This window comes from Thermobia domestica, chromosome 5 (genome assembly GCF_964235325.1).
Source record: "Thermobia domestica chromosome 5, izTheDome1.hap1.1, whole genome shotgun sequence".
Taxonomy (NCBI): domain Eukaryota; kingdom Metazoa; phylum Arthropoda; class Insecta; order Zygentoma; family Lepismatidae; genus Thermobia; species Thermobia domestica.
This window is the reverse complement of record NC_137458.1, coordinates 129912119-129930326: the sequence shown is the minus strand read 5'-3', so window position 1 is coordinate 129930326 and position 18208 is coordinate 129912119. Positions and strand designations below refer to the sequence as shown.

The following is an 18208-nucleotide window of genomic DNA, read 5'->3' as shown; positions in this document are numbered from 1 at the left end:
TGTGTTATGTTTGTAATTCAATGTTCCTATAAGACACAATTGTATAATATATTACTGTTTGAGTCAAATCTAATATGCTTATATCATTACAAATTTTGACATTACGGGAAAATAACTGTCATACTCGTGTTCAGCGGGTGCAAATCGTTAAGAAACCGACGAAAAACCAACATAAGCACGACCTTGATCAAAATTTGTATACCAGTGTAATGTTACATGACAAGCAAAGTTCAATGTAAAGGTGTCACCATCCCCGACACTATCAGCCCACTTGCTTTATAGTGTCTGTATATATATATATATATATATATATATATATATATATATATATATATATATATATATATATATATATATAGAGAGAGAGAGAGAGAGAGAGAGAGAGAGGGGAAGATATATATATAAATACAGAGATAGATATGTGTGTACACTTTGATTTCATATATTCCAGCCTTTAGGTTTCCATACCAATCCAAAAACTACTTTCCATTTTAGCATATTTAGATTTGTTGCAATTCTTCTTCTTCTTCTTTTTTTTTAAAAAAGCTCGGAACCAAATAATTTTATTGAGTAATGGAAAGTATTTGATTGAAATTTTATATGTTACTGCACAATAAGCTCTACTTAAAGTGCCATAGTAATGGGAGCTGAAAGACACATCGGACCAAAGAATGCTTGGGGTCAGTCTTCACCTCCATGGTACAAATCTGTTCCCATAACCGCGGGGTGTGTGCCACTATATGGTGGTTGCCCCGTTTGTGTAACAAACTCATGACAGTACACCCAGATTAGCTAGTGGTCTAAAAAATAGTTGATTTTTGGGTGGCCATTTTGGATTAAAGTTTCTTATATTGTCGTGATCTATTCGCAATCATACAACTTACATCTTCATACCAAGCCGAGCGGTCTGCGGCGATAGACCATCGGCTTGAAGGCCCCGGGTTGAGTCCCGGAAGGGTCATGTGTATGGATTTTAACAGCATTTGTTTTTTCGTATTGTGTCAGGGGGCGAAATCGTACGGGATAAAAGGATTTCAGTCTGAAAAAATTGGAGAGAATATCCTCCCCAGGATACTTTCATGGGAGTAAGAAATTAGTAAAAATATAGGATATACATTTTATAGCAGGTTTAAAATTATGGGTATCCTATTTCTTTTCTGTTAATTATGTTCTTCAATGTTCGAATTTTGATCATTCTCATATTTTCTGCTTTCAACGGAGTTCCATGAATATTGTACCAAATGTTCTTTACACTCTGTAAGAAACCATTTCGGAAGATAATTTAGGTCCTAATGAATATTATTCACTAGGAAAGGGAAATATTCCCCTGCTCAACATGGAAGCAGAGGGCAATTTCGCACTCTGGTCAGATCAAACATTTCCGCGTAACAAAACGAAGGTCCCCCTCTAAAGGCTCTTCAACTAAAGTGTTATTGTTAGTATCATAAATTTGCTGAAAGCAAACAATTTGAAGGGTTCGTCGATAATATCTTTGCCTTTTTTTTGTCCTTCGACCGCCTTCCAAACAAAGAGGTGAATTTTACAATATGACTGCTGTATAATAAGCGAGCGATTGGTAAAACGGTAAAAGTGTGTTTTTATGTGTATGTGTGTGTGTGTGTGTGTGAGAGAGAGAGAGAGAGAGAGAAGACAAAATTTTAGTTACAAGATGACATACTTCAATTGCCATTTTCGGTTCATATAGCAAAAAGAATACTGCCACCAGAGAATAAAGACAAGTGTAGTGTGTTCTGTTCTTTTCCGCCATCCCAGCCAGAACTTTCAACTACAGCCTGTAATGAGTGTAGACCTTATCCAGTTTTCAAATTGAATAGATGGTCGTGGTAGTTCGGTTTCTTGACCTTGTAAAAATCTTCCCTGTCGTTGATTTTGTTTGTCATTATTCCAGCCAGAAATGAAAAAAATGAGAATTCCTCAGTTTACAGCAAGGGGAATTGGGGACAAGACATTAAGGATGATATTCCTGGAAGCTCATGTATCACGATTGTTTCATTCAATAGACAGAGGACACTTTTCTATGAAGGCTTTCAACATGTTTTCACACAAACATGTCTTCTCCTTTTGCAATCTATATGACTACTGGCAATTTCAATCTTGGCCATTTCCGCCAGCGTTTTCATTTTCGAGACACGAGACGAGACGAGACATTTCAAGAGACGTCCCGTCTCGTCTCGTGTCTCGTCTCGTTTTCGAGACGGGACAAGTAGTCTGTCTCGTCTCGTGTCTCGTCTAAAAGGTTCTGTCTCGTCTCGTGTCTCGTCTCGTTTACGAGACGAGACGAGACGAGACACGAGAAATGTCTCGTCTCGTGGCAACACTAGTATAGACTTATGTGAAAAATCAGCTTTCCGACTTTCAAAATGGATTGTGCAGCAGAAAATTTCTAATTTCTTAAAATAGTAAAATTATGGGTTACCATGTTCTTATCTCACACCCTTCATGTTCAATCCCTCTTGTTAAAAATACAGAAAACTTGAGGACTGAATAAACCGTGATGGTGCTTATATAAAACTGTAGAATTTCAAGAATATACAAAACCAAAAGCTCTAGGTGTGCAGCCTTTAAGTGTATCATATAAATCTAAGTATTTTTCTTATGTTTTATTTTAATTTTATTTTGTTCCAAAAAGAGGGTATGGAATATTTTGAAGTAAAAATACTACATAGAATTTTGCTACTTATTTGAGTATTTTTTTAAAAAGAAGTATTTACTTTTAGGGTTGGCCGGTTTACAACAGCTGTTTTTCTTTTTTTTAAAATAAACAACTGGTTTAAACCGAAAAAAAAATAAAGGGTACGAAAAATGCGAATCGTGTGAACTTCATGGTGACGTTTCCATACATCAATCCATCTGCATTAGTTTTATTTCCTTTTCACCTTTTAATCAAGGTGTCCCATGTTCAATTCTCGGTCGAACCACAACCCTTCTTTCATGCGTAAACAAAGTAGCGGTTCGGATGTCACTTTAAGCGAAATTCTTCTCCTTGATAACCTCGGTATTACGTAAGGATGTTAAGCCTGAACATACGAAACGAAACTAAATTGTATATTTCTGCATGCCTGAATGCCTGTTGTTTTATAAAGAAGCCAAGGTTGCTTAAATATACTGATATAAATTGACAAAATTTATCGATTGCCTACGTAGCTTCCAACATTAGCTTGGATTGTACTTTCAATGATATGTACGCACTAAATTTGTAATTTAGTACCTCAGTTTTAGCGTACTGATTATGATACGTTGACCTTTAAATTTTACATGCAAAGCAATAACAGGATTTTTTCCGCTATTCTTTTACATTTAGAGTAATGACGGGATTTTCCCGATTGCTAGGGCGGGAGTTTCTCAATTTAAGAAATTTACTGACCGGACTTCTTTAAGCTTATGTGACCTCTTCCAGCATAACCCCGTTGTTGCATAATAACACTAAGGCGAAACAAACTTCTTTCTGTCAATATGTAATATAAATACATAAAGCAAAATATCTAAACCCAAAAAAACCTGGTTTAAACCAAAAAAGCCTAGTTTAAACTCCCCCCAAAAAACGGGTTTTTGGCATTTTCAAAAACAACCATGGCTCTTGCCAACCCTGCTTACTTTTGTATGTAGGAGGTTAAAAAAAATCTTATTATATACATTGGTTAATCCTTTGAAATTCATAATGTAAATATGTTGAGAAGTAAAACTGTTTGAAATATCTTTTAGAAATTCATGGTTTATTTTCGAGGTTTTATATTATTATCGGCATCAACCACTAATTAAATGACTTTTTGTGTTGTAGAGAAGCGAAACAAAATGTGGTTTATCAATTTAAAGCAGAATTTTCAAAAAAGCCCAAAATTTCCCAAGCAAAAAAGCTAAGCAGAAAAAACCGAGTTTTTTTCCAAAAAAGCCGGTTTTTTTCCGAGCCCTTGCATCTCTAGTTTTCAGAGAAAAAATGTTAGGGCATCTAAGAAAATTCGATCATTCTCAAAATGCATATTATTTAGGTTAAAAGGATAAACGGTTAAAAGGTTAAAGACCATGAAGATTTAAAGCAGCAACAGAGGTTTGACATTTAGTGGTTTACACCAGTGATGGCCAATGTGATTAAAAGTTATAAGAAGCTATGATTGCTTCCTCTCTTTATCTCCGAACATAACAAAAAGAATGTAGCCGGAAATCATAATGCGCGCAAAGTATTGTTTAAAAAATAAAATTGGTCAGCAATTTTTCACTTTTTAAAAAGTTCTGCACTCTTACTCACAGTTGGGGCACTCGGTCGGAAAAGTGTTAGAAAGCTTTTACAGGTCAGCCATCCTGCATGAGGGTTTCCTGGAGTTTCCTCATTCATACCAGGCAAATGCCGGGATGATACCTAACATACAGGTCCCAGGCCGCTTCCTTCCTTTTGCAATCCTTTCTTCCTTCCCTTCAGGCCCGTATCCAAGGGGTCTAAGGGGGCCGGGTCCCCCTAAATTTTGGCGGGCCCCCCTAAAATTTTCACGGTAGGCTTGCAAGTGAACTATAATATGGTGATAAACTATAATATTTTTGGATCGGGCCTCCCCTACATTTTTGGGCTGGCTACCGGCCTGCTTCCCTTTCCCCGGATAGTGTGATCGCTGAGGAACATCATCTCTCATACGTGACGGGCTAACATGGCCTTCAGATGCTGAAGGCCCTGAAGTCTAAATCCTAAATCTTACCCACAGTTAAGTGTAGATTTCAATCAAACAAATGTGAATTCTCTTCAGCCAATTGAGATCTTTATATATTTAGAGTCACAGTATTAGAATTGTTTACGTATGGTTGCCAGAATATGATTTTTTTTAGAGCAAGGTGGGTGGCCAGAATTTTTGGACAAGACTGTACCTAAGTTGAGATTCAATTTTTAACTACGAAAATATTTTCTTGGACCTTTTGTTATCAAAACCATTCTGCAAAGTAAGGATATTGGCAGCGACATTTTTTTTTTTTAGAAAAAAACATATTTGAATTGAATTAAATTGATTTTCAGGTTAGCATCCCTTTCAGCAGCGAGGCCATATGAGACGGGGACTTACAGCTTAAGTGAGATTCGAACCACATGAGCTCTCGCCGGGAATTTAACCCAGGTTTCCTTTGCCAAAAGTGCGTACGCTAACCACTTACGAGGGAGCTCTAAGTGCATATTTCGTAGAGCTACTTTCAAATGTTCATCAGATTCTAATTGACCTAGACACATGAAACAAGAGATAGGCAGAATAGAACAAAGATTCATAAAATGTATGACTTACCCTTTTAAACTTAAGGAAGGAAGAGAAGGGAAGAAAAATGGAATATGGTTCCTAAGTTTAGGTTTTGTTTTCTTCTACTAGCAAACACTGAATTATAAATTACTCATCTATGGATTAAATTACTTACGTATGTACACAGATGAGTAAACTTTGTTAGAAGACAATGTATAGGCAGCAAACATTTATATGGAGGCATGTGAGAATTAGTTTGAACACTTAGATGTTGTGGTAACGAATGAGGTAAACGAGAGAGAGAAAAAAAAAAAACTTTTGGCGGATGATGAGTGTTAGTTCTGTAATATGTTGATTTGCGCTTACGTTTTTTTTCTTTCTTGTCAGTTGCGAGTCTATTCCCCTTTTAATTTGTTTTTTTTTTTTTTAAATATACATTCTCCTAGAACCCCAAGAAACTTAGAATCATGTTTATTCCCTTTAGAATGAAGCAGGGTTCGAATGAAGCCATAAGCATATAAGGACCCATACATTTGGGAGAAATTCGACACATTCTTCGAAATTTCCTTAGATTTTTTTTTTCATTTAGACGTCTCTATCAAAGGTACACCGAGAAACATTACATGTCCTAAACTATCTATATATTTGCTAAGTTTCATTGAAGCACGTTCAGTAGGTATGAAGATAGAAAATATTTCTTGAAACAAAGATTCTTCAGTGAGCAAAATGTTTCGCTTGTACGGGGGTATTTCCAATAGTTTCTCTCCTGATACTGAAATATTGGGCCATTGGAGCCGATCATAGCATATGAAAAAAAAAAAAAAACAATGTATCAGTTTCAACTATCTAGACTATGTTAGTGTTACATGATCCATAGTATATAAAACTATACATTGATAAAATGACTGTGCGAACACAATAAACAGCACTAATCAATGTTTGAAAGGCTTAAGTTTAAGAGTCTTGACTACAGCGAAATTAAACTTCCGCTAATTTTAGAGTTTTTTTCTGTAATATCTTCAAAACAAATAAAAATATTCGAAAAGCAAAAAACGTAGTGAACTAGACAATACGATTTTGTATGTGATACCTTTACCACAATTCACCTATTCGCTATCGGTATCCCGCTATTTACAGAACCCGCAAAAAAGGCTAAATCTATCTACAGTTGCATATCGAAAGCAGATACATGAGTTGTGATAACGGTATCATATGCAAAATCGTATTACCTAGTTCACTACGTTTCTGCTTTTCCAGTATTTTAATTTTTTTGAGACATTACAGAAAAAAAACTCTAAAATTAGCGGTAGTTTTATTTTGCAGTAATGAAGACCCTTAAGAGTTGCCCTTACAGTTTCAAACATACAAAAAAAGCAATTAAAACAAATATTGTTAAGTTATGTTAGGTTTGGTTTGGTAAGTTTAGGTAACGGGTAAGGCTTTAGTTAGACTAGAACAGTGAGAGGAACCGGTTCTCATAGAAGCTTTAGTTATCAATAAATTCAGTAATCCGTACTTCTCATAAAAATTTAATAGATTCTCTTCATTATTCTTTTGTAATTCTGTAAAACTTAATGCGGAAACATCACATTCAAAGCACAGATTCTCATTTTATACGACTACTATGCTGTTGAATCTCCGAAACCTTCCGCGTGTTGCAAGTAGTACCCATTTCTACATATCTTTTCTCGGATTAAATATAACTTTATTAACTAACTAACTAACTAACTCTATGGCCTATGGAACCCGCAGGTTCAGTGCCGCGTTCACAAAAGCTCTCCACTGACTTCTATCCTTAGCTAATTGCATCCATTTTCTACTTTGTATTCCTATCTCTGCGAGATCCATCTTAATATTATCCTCCCATCTGCGCCTAGGTCTTCCTAATGGTCGTTTTCCTATGGGTCTTCCAGTTAAGACTTTGAAAGCGTTTCTACTTTCTTCCATTCTAGCTACATGACCTGCCCACCTAAGCCTCCTAGACTTGACGACCATAACAATGTTGGGTAAACCGTATAAACTATGTAGTTCTTCGTTATGAAGTTTCCGCCATTCCCCATTCTCGTTCCTCTTGGGTCCGAATATTCTTCTCAGGATCTTGTTCTCAAATACTTTCAGTCTATGTTCTTCCCTCAGACTAAGTGACCATGTTTCGCAGCTGTACAGAACAACAGGCATGATTATCGTTTTGTATATTTTAAGCTTCAAATTCCTCGACAGAATTCGCAACGACAAGATATTTTGAACCGAATAGTAACACGAATTCCCTGCTTTTAGTCGACATTTAATTTCTTCGTGAATATGATTTTCATCTGTTAATATTGATCCTAAATATTTGAAAGTATCCAGTTTATCAAAAGTATTATTTAATATTTTAATGCCTCCACAATTTGCCGTATTACGGTCCCGACGCACTTCCATGTATTTAGTTTTCTCTGCATTTACTTCTAAACCCATGTCCCTGCAAGCATTTAATAAGATCTCTGCATTTATTTCTACTGTTCTCCTATCACTTTAATATAACTTTACTGCCAAACTTAAACACTTAAACATAACATAAGAACTCCGAATCATTCATTTCTCCTATAAATTTTCCTATTTTTATGAGAAAGGGAGGGGCAACTCGAAACTTAACCCGTTTGAAAATATGCAAGTCATTATGGTACAAAGTAGTTTAGATGTTGTTATATCGTACCGGTAACCTTTGTGAACCTTTCGTGACGCGGAAGAATTTGTAACTTCTGGGTAAAATCAGGGGAAAAAGTGCGAGGTAACACGAGAGATGCCCATCCCCCATTTCCATAAAATATCTAAGGCGTCCCTCTACTTCCTAAAAATTACAATGAGTAAAGATAGGCACGGGGAACGGCGTGACGTCGTGCGTCCCCCTACGTTTTCACATCCACTTTTACCTCTGGATAAAATTAAGAAGAAATAGGGGCAGGGGCGTACGCAGGGGGTGGGTCTTGGGGTCCGGACCCCCATGAAATCCCGACATTTTTGTAAATGTAGTCTACTTTTAGGCGCAATTTTAGAAATGTTCATATAATTTAGCCTCAAATTGTATTTGGACCCCCAAAACGCTTTAGATCCTTCCCGAAATAAATTCCTGCGTACGTCCCTGAATAGGGGATACAATTTGTAGATAATTTTATAAAGAGAGACGAGAAAAACTTCTTAGAGAATCTAATCTAATACACCGTAACTAAACCAAAAAAATTTTGAATCTACCACATACAATACATTTTAAGACTTTTAAGACAATACTTACTGGTAATGAATCTGATCTCATTATCATATTATTGACATCATCAAGAAAAACGTAATTTCAATCTTCAACAACTAAAGAAAATTTGAACTTTCATATTTAACAATGTTTTCAAAGAATACACTTTTCGTTACTATTTGTAACGTATTTGGGATTAAATTTATGAGTTAATGTTACAGTTTTGTTGTTAAATCATATTTCTGGCCTTTGTTATGTTAGTAAAAATTCAATCTTTTCCAAAAATCTGGAAAGAAAGTATGAATATGTTTAAATTATTATTTGGTGATTATGCGTTTTGCCGTTATAATAGACTTAAAAGTAGAGATGCACCTAACAAATTGAGATCTGATGATGAGAGGTTTCCTTATTCTGAAATACCAAAATGCTGATAAACTTCCGCCAGACTAACTTGTTATATACGAGAGAGTACCAATAAAATAACGGAATATTGCTGGGCTGCGCGGAGCTTCCCTAGTACCATGGGCGCCGATCCTGTGGGGAGGGCGTGGGGGCCCGGGCTCCCCCAGAGTTCACGTGGGCCCCCTTACAGTATTTAAGAATATACCGGTACAATATTTGGCATAATTTGAATGCAATTTGTCTTAAAATCCTCATATATGCCTTCTGCATCTGAACGCCCCCCTCCCTCAATTTACAGAGAAATCGGTGCCCTTGCTTAGTACGCATTTTTTTTTTCGTTAGCCATGTATCGAGCAACTTGCTCTGAGTTAGGGCACCCAATGGCGTTGCCTTGGAAGGTTTTATCTGGTCACAGTGAATTTCTTTCCTTAAAAGCAGCTTCGGACGTATCTCGTTTCCTGTGATACCCGATTTAAGAGAATATCGTACGACTGTGAAATTTTGTTTCCTGCTCGGGCAAAATGCCGCAGAAACTACATTGATGCTTAACATAACTTATTGAGGACATCGGTATGGGAAGAACTCAAATATATGACTGGTTTTCCCATTTCAAAAATTGTGAAATATCGATTGATGACAAATCTCGTTCCGGACCTCCGTCAACTTCCGCAGCGGGCGTAGACGCCGAGAAAATTAGTGCATTTATGCTCGAAGACCCGACGACGGACATTCAACAGATGAGGAACGTATCTGGTTTTCTGGACAATCTTGGAGCTTAGTTCAGCGAATTTTAACGGAAGGCTTGGGAATGAGAAGGACAACTGCGAAGTTTCTGCTTCAGGTTCTGATTAACCTGCAAAAAGAAACTTTAGAAGAAGCACCACTTTGAAAGAACAGACCTTTTTTCCCCCAAGGTCATCACTGGTCTTTTTGTTTCCGCAAATAAAGAGAGACATGCAAACACAGCGATGCGATGTAGAAGAGGTATTAATCAAAATGTATCACGAATCTGAAAGGGACATTAACATTAAAAATCAAATCAAATATAAAGGTCATCGTACACCTTTCAGCGTCACAAAAATGTTTTTTTTTCGAAAACTACGCATGACTTTTGAAAATTACGAAAACGAAAACTACCCTCAAAAGGATGTCTTTTTCTTCGGCTCGATCTGATTTATCGATTGTTATGCGCCTGATCTTTGGACAGTATTATAGATCTCATAAAAATTAAATTTTACGAGCTAATAATTATTTTGAGCTTTATCTTATCATTAATCACCTTGTGTAATGTTATCTTGCTATTGTCATAATCAATGACGTATTTATGATTTTGTTTCGGGGGGGGGGGCTTTGCTAACTTTAGTCCTGGAAATGTGAAAATTCTGCAAGACATTTCATTTATTTTAATATAGTAAATAAAATTTCGGGGGGGTCTTAAGCCCGGAAGCCACCGAAAGCCACGCCACTGGTCATAATGAAAAGGATATTCTTCATTCTTCAGCATCAGTTTCATCTTTATAGATGTGTACTTATCGTACACGTGCCCTGATCACGTGGTTAGAAGGGCGCCTAAAGGCAAATTCACACACAGGGTGAAGTGCTAATGCCGTTCCTCTGTCGTGCTCCATACCGTGCCATGGTCGCGACCATTCACACATCGTTCCCACGCCGCGCCGTTACTGCTTTCTAAACAATTTCCCAAGATGAATTACAAGAAAGAAGGCATTCTTATTGGTTACAGTTAACTTCGTGTTGCTTGGACCACTCTGAGAAGAGCCGAAGTATCATGGCCATCGAGTCGCAACCGGGGTGGTTTCTCTTCAAGGTGGTATGGTGGGGGAACCGGTACGTCAGAATGAATTTCCAATGTCAAAATCTGAAAAAGAAACTTTGTGGACCACAGCACGACATAGGAACGGCATCCTTGTATGTTATCAGGCCGGTAGTCAGCCCAGAAATGTAGGGGGGGAGGGGGTAGAAGTTAGGTGGTCGATGCAACCATATTAGAGTTCATTTGCAAACCTTCCGTAAAAATTTTTAGGGGGGTAGCAAAAATTAAGGGGTAACCCGGTCGTCTAGACCCCCGTGGACAGGGATCTGTGTGTTATTTAGACTTAAAAGGGCAGTAAAAATTTGAGGCGCCGAATTCCCTGTTTGCTCCGGGTGACAAAACCTTAGTAGTGGACCTAACTTTTATTCTTACAGAAAAGAAAACTGGTTTTCCTGAAAACTGTGCATAAGATTTTACATTCACCCCGATTATTTTATTCAGCAAGGATCTATCAATTGGTATAGTCTGTTTCATCCGTGCAGGTTTACTTTTGGCACACCTCTCGAAATAATTGTGGAAAAATGAGAATTATTTCTCTAATTTCCTTCATATTGATTCCTAAATGATTTGCGCTGGGCGACATGAAAATATATCACATGGAGTAGATAAAATTCAAGGGGACCATTATAAGCAATTGCTGTAAAATTAAAGTTCATTTACGATTTACGTATAAATACGGCGTCGGAATGTATGTATAAAAACTAGCATGCAAAAATCACAAAACAACCTGTGCTACGTAGCCACTAAAAAGCACGAATGCTATCTAACTGAGTCAGGGCAGGCTGCCCGATCATTAACGAGGGGCTGCGTTCGAAGAGAGCAGGCGCGTCAGCAAAGGTAGGTATACGTATAAGCGGGGGGTAATGAAAACGTGTGGGGTTTGACAATGATACGAGTTCCAATAGATTTTATCATGGTTTCATACTAGTAGTGCTCCATATGTAAAAATAATATAAAGGTGTACTACTTTGTATTTATCGCTTGCAGAAATTTGTTCTTTATAAATATGTCATTTCATGTAAAGTATTGAATTTTGTCTGTAAATCTTCCAAAATGTGATGCGCGAAAATTAAATGAGCACCGTTTTATTGGCACTTTTTTTTGTTAAGCACTAATACTACTGTAGAATTTATTTGCAATTTACGTAGAGTACGTTTATAGAGCAATAAATTTACATAAAATAAAGGAAAAGGTACAAAAGAAAATATAGCATCTTCACTATAGTATAAAACGAACTAAACATAATGTAATGATTCTTTATAATCTCATGAATAGGATACAACGAGACCAGGAGCGGATCCAGGGAGGGGGGGGGAAGAAAACTTTCTTATTTTATATACAGGATGGTATGAAACTATTTGAACAAACTTCAGAAGTTGATTCCTGACACCGAAACAAGCAAAAAAGTCTTGTGGAACTTTGGTCAGAGAGGGGTAGTTTCAGCGATATAAGGTGCCGAAAGAGTGGGAAAATGAACTTCAGAGAGCTGTAATTGAAAAACAACGCAACGTAGAGTGTGTGGTTCAGAACATGACACTCGAAGCCATACCTGCACTTTTGAAAAATGTATGTTGCAAACGTCCACAAGATGTGTGCGAAGGGATACCCCAAAGGAACGTAGGGATTACTTACCAGGTTATAGGGAATCCCAACGTTCCTAATCTGAGATCAGAAGATACCTGAAACGTTTGGGATCCGCAAATAAGCTAGGATTCAGCCTTACATCTGAGTCATCTTAGTTGCAACACATGCTATAACTTGTGACGCTCTTAGGGTAGTGGTCCTCGGAGTCCAGACCCGCCCTGAAATCCCGAGTTGTTTGGACATTTACTCTAAATTTAGGGGTATTTCACAAGTTTTAATATAATATATCCTCATATTGAATCCTCCCCCCAAATAAATTCCTGTCTGTAACGCATATATTTTAATCACGCGCTGCCCTAGTCCCAGGAGCTAAATACACGTTTCTGATTGTTGAAATTATCCATTTCTCGTCATGTAGCATACATATAGCATAAATAAAAACGCCAAGTACTGTCGACCCTCCTAACTGAGCATGTAGCACTAGCTAAAATGAAATTTGCTTTTGGCGTGGGTTCAAACTCGGTCCAAGAAAAGTTTTCTTTTTCTTTTTTAAAATGTTAATAGCACTTTTATCATTAAAATAAAATAAAAATAATACTCATGCCCTTGTACGTAATATATAGGGCCTGATGCATAAAAAGTCATTTACTTACGTTAGGCAACTATATACTATAGGATAGATCCTAGGAAATCTCTTACGATTTGTCCTAGAGTCAAAATCTCAAAGTGTATGGCATCAGATCGCATGTCATTTCCTATGTTCTGAACGATCCTATGAGATTTCTCTTGTTTAGAGCACGCTCTATTTCGGAAAGAAAATTCGTAAGATTTCGATTAAAGCAACATCAGGTGAGAGAAGGTATAAACAGAGCAAGTGAAAATAAACAACTGATGAGTTATTTTTTGATACTTTATTTTCTGATCGTGCAGGTTTACTTTTGGCCCACCACTTGAAATAATTGTTGAAAAATTATAATTTTTCACTAATTTCCTTCCCATTGTTTCCTAAATGATTTGCGCTGAGCGACATGAAAATATCTTACATTGAATAGATAAAATTAAAGGGGACCATCAAAAGCAATTGTTAAAAACTACAATACTTTTACGATTTGCATATAAATACAAAAAACGGGTGCATAGTATAAAAAACTATAGAACAAAAACACAAACGAAACTGTGCTAGGTGGCTACTGAAAAGCATGAATGCCATTTAACCAAGTCAGGGCACGGCGAAGCGGGTGTCCGAGTGTTAACCAGGAGATGCGTCCAAAGGAAGCAGGCGCGCCAGCGAAGGTAGTGAAAACAAGTGGGTTTTGGCAATGATATGAGTTTGAATAGCACTGGTCATGGTATCATGGTAGTAGTGCTCCACTTATAAACATAAATTACAGCATCTGTAAAATGTGCAGAAATACACCGGTGGTATAAAATAGTATCACCGGTCATCTTTCATATGTACTTACTTAGGTAAATGTTTCCAAGCAGGGGTCCAGATCTATGTAAAACATACCAAATTTACAGGAGAAACAGAAGCTGCAGGTACTTAGACCTACCATAACCTAACCAAGTCTAACCTAAATTAAACAAAACTAACTTAATATTAATAGAAATAAGCGAAATTCTATCATCTTTCGGAAAATTATGCTGGACCCTATACTAATATAAAATAAGATAACATAAACTAACCGGAACTAAACTAATGTGAACAGAAACTACCGAAATTTATTATTTGTAACATTTCTTAGAAAAAATAGCTGGTACCCCTTCTGCTAAACACTACCCATCACTTTTTTATAATGATTTTACACTAGTAACCCTACACTTGTAAACGTAAAATAAAGGTGTATTAAATTTTTATTTAATTCTATTGCTTGCACATTTTTTAAAATAAATATATCTTTTCATGTAAAGTATTGAACTTTGCCTGCAAATCTTCTAAAATGTGGTGCGCCAAAGTAAAAGAGAGAGAGAGAGAGAGGTATCCAATTTAACAATATAGCGCCTGGTATTAATATCAGTATAATGTAGTTAGCATAGAAATTCATAAATTTACTTTTAATAAATAGAACTATTTCATAATGTTGAGAAACGTCATTTGGTCAGACAGGAAAACTCTTTACGTGTATGGTACAAAAGGGCGGGATTTCTTATGAGATATGTCATAACATTTTTCCGAAGATAAATCCTAAGATATTTCCTAGAACTTATCTAATAGTGCATAGCCTTCATTATTAAACGTAGTTGAGCGAGCGTCAGTGAGCGAAGGGGGTTTGAAGCTCCATAAGCAATGTTGAATTCAGGCATGTACAAGGGGGGCTGAGCCTCTAGAATATATATGCGCCCCCCTAGAATATCCATTCACGTGCATTGAAATATTTGCTTTTTACTGTTTAAATTTTTCGTAAATAAAAGTCTTAAAGCAAAGACTTTTGTGTTTTTAAAGAAAATTAGTTTCTTCTTTTGCCCAACCTAATTATTCTAATTAACAAACCGCATCCTCATAAAGTATAAAGTCGAAGTTAAAAACTTGGAAATTAGGTACAGACGCACATAAACGCTTTACAACGTTAGTTAGAAAAAATGGTAATATGTTGGTTATAGCAATCAACCAGACAATAAATCGCCAGTTTTGTTGCGACAGAATCCTGTTGCTCTATTGCCAGTGACATAACAAAAGGGGGACAAACGGGGCTTGTGCCCCGGGCGCCGGATTGGGACGCAAAAGTTGGTAAATATTTATTTTCACTATAAGGCGAGGAAAGAGTTTTAGCAAACTAAATATCATAAAAAATTACCTCAGAAACTTAATAGGACAACAAGGTCTCACCAACCGTAGCATCATGTCCATAGATCATAAATTAGCTACCAAGCTATCTTTTGAGAACATTGTTAAAACCTTTGCAGCCAAAACAGCCCGCAAAGTTAAATTTTACTTCCAGCTTTTTATGTTTTCATTTAACTTACATCGATTTAAGATATTTGCAATATGTCCGAGTATAATATTCGAGACAACTTGACTGTTTGTCATAATTGAGTTGAGTTGAATTTCAGTTTAGCGTCCCTTTCAGCAGCGAGGCTATGCGAGACGTGGACCTACTGATTAACGTGGAATCCGAACCACATGAGCTCCCGCCGGGAGTCGAACCCGGGTCTCCCGCGCCAAGGGCGCGTACGCTAACCGCTTAGCCACGGAGGAGCTCTGTTTGTCATAATTAAATATTCTATTCTAAAGCAACAGACGGTTGATGCATTCTACAGATATGCACATTCCAACAATTCCACACATATAATTCCAAAAGCGTGTGTTTTGCAGGTATTATAAGAATATGTCAAGCATGCTACTCTTACAAGGTACACCTTGTCTCAAAAAGGTTGAGCGCATTCTTTACTGGTGTTTTGAGGCAATAATTTTCTAAGTCCAGCTTCGGGTATCTTCGGGAAAAAGTAAGCCAGGTTCGAACCTCCAAGCCAGCCTTTGCAATCGGGAAAAAGTTTGCAGATGTGTTTTTCTTCTTTTAAATATAATAAGACTTGTTACCAAGTGTTTAAAAAAGCAACATTGATTGAAATACTTAATGATACAATATTTCGAAACCTTTTTTTTTTAATGTTAGCACATGCTTGTTTGTCATTTAGCTCTCCATACGTAATGGAACATTTAAATACGTTAAGGAATCTTTCCATATGTAAAAGAATGCTCAAAGTTAAGAAATAGAACATAATTATCGCCTGAGTACTAAAATAAAAGTCAAAGTAGAACAGAAACAGCGTTTGTAATGGATATGAATGTCATAATTATCTTGAGATCCGTTACGCCTCGCTAGAAGGTTGTGTTAGCTCATTGGTAAGCTGTCGGATTTCAAATCATAAGGTTGAGGGTTCGAATCCCGTCTAGGCTAATCATTTTTTTTAAATTATATTTTCCGCAATGCATGAAAAATTATATAAAATAATTACATTAGAATACATAAGTTGTGTATATATAACATAATCATTGCAGAACATAGTAATTATTATGTTTAAAATATAACATCTGAGATAATTTTCACAGTAGGTCGGTATTATATATGAGGATGTAAATACAAGTTAAGAAACTCGTTCAATAGCAATAAATAAATCATGTAGTGTATTTATTTGCAGCTATTTGTCATATAGAGGGTAATCCTCAACATTCATAATACAGAATGTCATTTATGTTCTTGAAAAGTTATTCGATGCATAAACAGAAGGTATAAACAGAGAATCCAAAGTCGGAACGCTCGCAAAAAAAATTCATGAACCCCAAAGGTCACGTGAGCAGACTGGAATTGTCCTTATGAAGCATGCCACAGCAGAAAGTCTTTACATAGATTTTCAATTCAATTCCTGATATATGCTTTTGCAATGTGGAGGTGGTGATGCCTTGAGTCGGCCTCTCTCGCTCGCTCGCTCGCTCGCTCACTCTCTATTTATACAGAATATAAAAGTGGATTTATGTGTGTATTTCAACATAATTCTGATATATCTAGAGCAATTTTAACTATATTTCTTACAGTCTGGAAAAAGAGTACTGTCGGGATACATATCAAATATGCTAGAAACGGGTCGATATTAGTATCGAATCTATAGTTTCGTGGTCGCTTAGGTGAATAGTTCTACTTTCAATTCAAGTCCAATTAAGCTTCCATTAGCACCCAGGGTGGTTACGTAGCGACATAAAGATATCGAAATCATTCGATATTAGAATCGAATCGTAAGTTTTCAGCGCCGCTAACAGTGCAGCATTTCCCATTAGTCCACATTAGCCCACATTTCACATTAGTCCCATTGCCTAGAGGGCAACATATTTGCAGAGTGCAAAGTTTAAAACTTGAATAATATTTTAATTTTTTCCGTATGAAAAAGTTATAAATCAAGAGCAAATATACTATTTCACGAACAATCCTCTTTTACTATTCTAATATCTATATATATAAAAGAGAACGCACAAATCCTTTGTTACCTCATCACGCTAATACGGCTGAACCAATTTCTTTTATTTTTGGGGGGTTATTAGGATTTGGACCCTAGATGGTTTTTATCATATCACTTTAATTTTTAATTACCAGTGTCTTGAGATAATTGACCATTCAAGTGTCCATAACGTACAAATCCTTTGTTAGTTCATCATAGGTAAAAATAAACGTATTTATATGCAACCCGCATGACCGTGTCACTCGGCGGGTTAACATAAATGACAGGCGATATAATGTTAACATTTACTGCAATCTACTATGGTTTTTATCATATCACTTGAAAGCGAAAACTTCCGGGGTGACCGCAGCGAAGCGGGGCGGGTTAACATAAATGACAGGCGATATAATGTTAACATTTACTGCAATCTTCTATGGTTTTTATCATATCACTTGAAAGCGAAAAAGTAAAAATTATCTAAGTAACAAAGTTTATTGCGTTCCGGGGTGACCGCAGCGAAGCGGGGTGAACGCTGCTAGTGTTTAATAATAGCGTAAGAAATCTAATAGTAATTCAGAACATGTTTCACAGTTGTTATTTTTTGTTACATAGTTGTAGCTGTAGCATGTAGTGAATGGAATTTAACTGTAATAAATTCACTAATTAACCATATTCGAATTAAGTTTTATTTTTAAGTTCGGGATGAAGGGGTGGAGAAATATGTAGTTATTGGGGGCACCGAGCTTTTCTACATTTTACTTTCAAGATCTCCATTTTTCTTTTGTCATTTGTTCCTAATAAAAAAAAGTTCAGTCACTTTTGGATTGTCATAGGATAGTAGGAGTTGGATTTTGGGATGCAGCCTGTGAGATTCTAGAGGAGCTAACTGCTTGAAAAAATATTTTTGAATCATCTGTAACATATGAAATAAGGATATGTATCATAAAAAATTGAAAGTAACTATGTCTGCGTAATCATCACGGTCAAATTGCAAAGTCAAATGAA

The 18208-nt window shown here is 36.5% G+C and overlaps 1 protein-coding gene across 2 annotated transcripts in view; it reads right to left on the bottom strand.

Annotated features, from left to right (window-relative positions):
• LOC145686126 (phospholipase A1-like) overlaps window positions 1-8566 on the bottom strand; it is a 94446-nt gene extending 85880 nt beyond the window's left edge. For both annotated transcript variants that reach the window (XM_081759100.1, XM_081759101.1), the window contains exon 1: window positions 8500-8566. The gene's annotated coding sequence lies outside the window, so the exon portion shown is untranslated. The remainder of the gene's footprint in view (window positions 1-8499) is intronic.
• Window positions 8567-18208: the final 9642 nt, after the last annotated feature.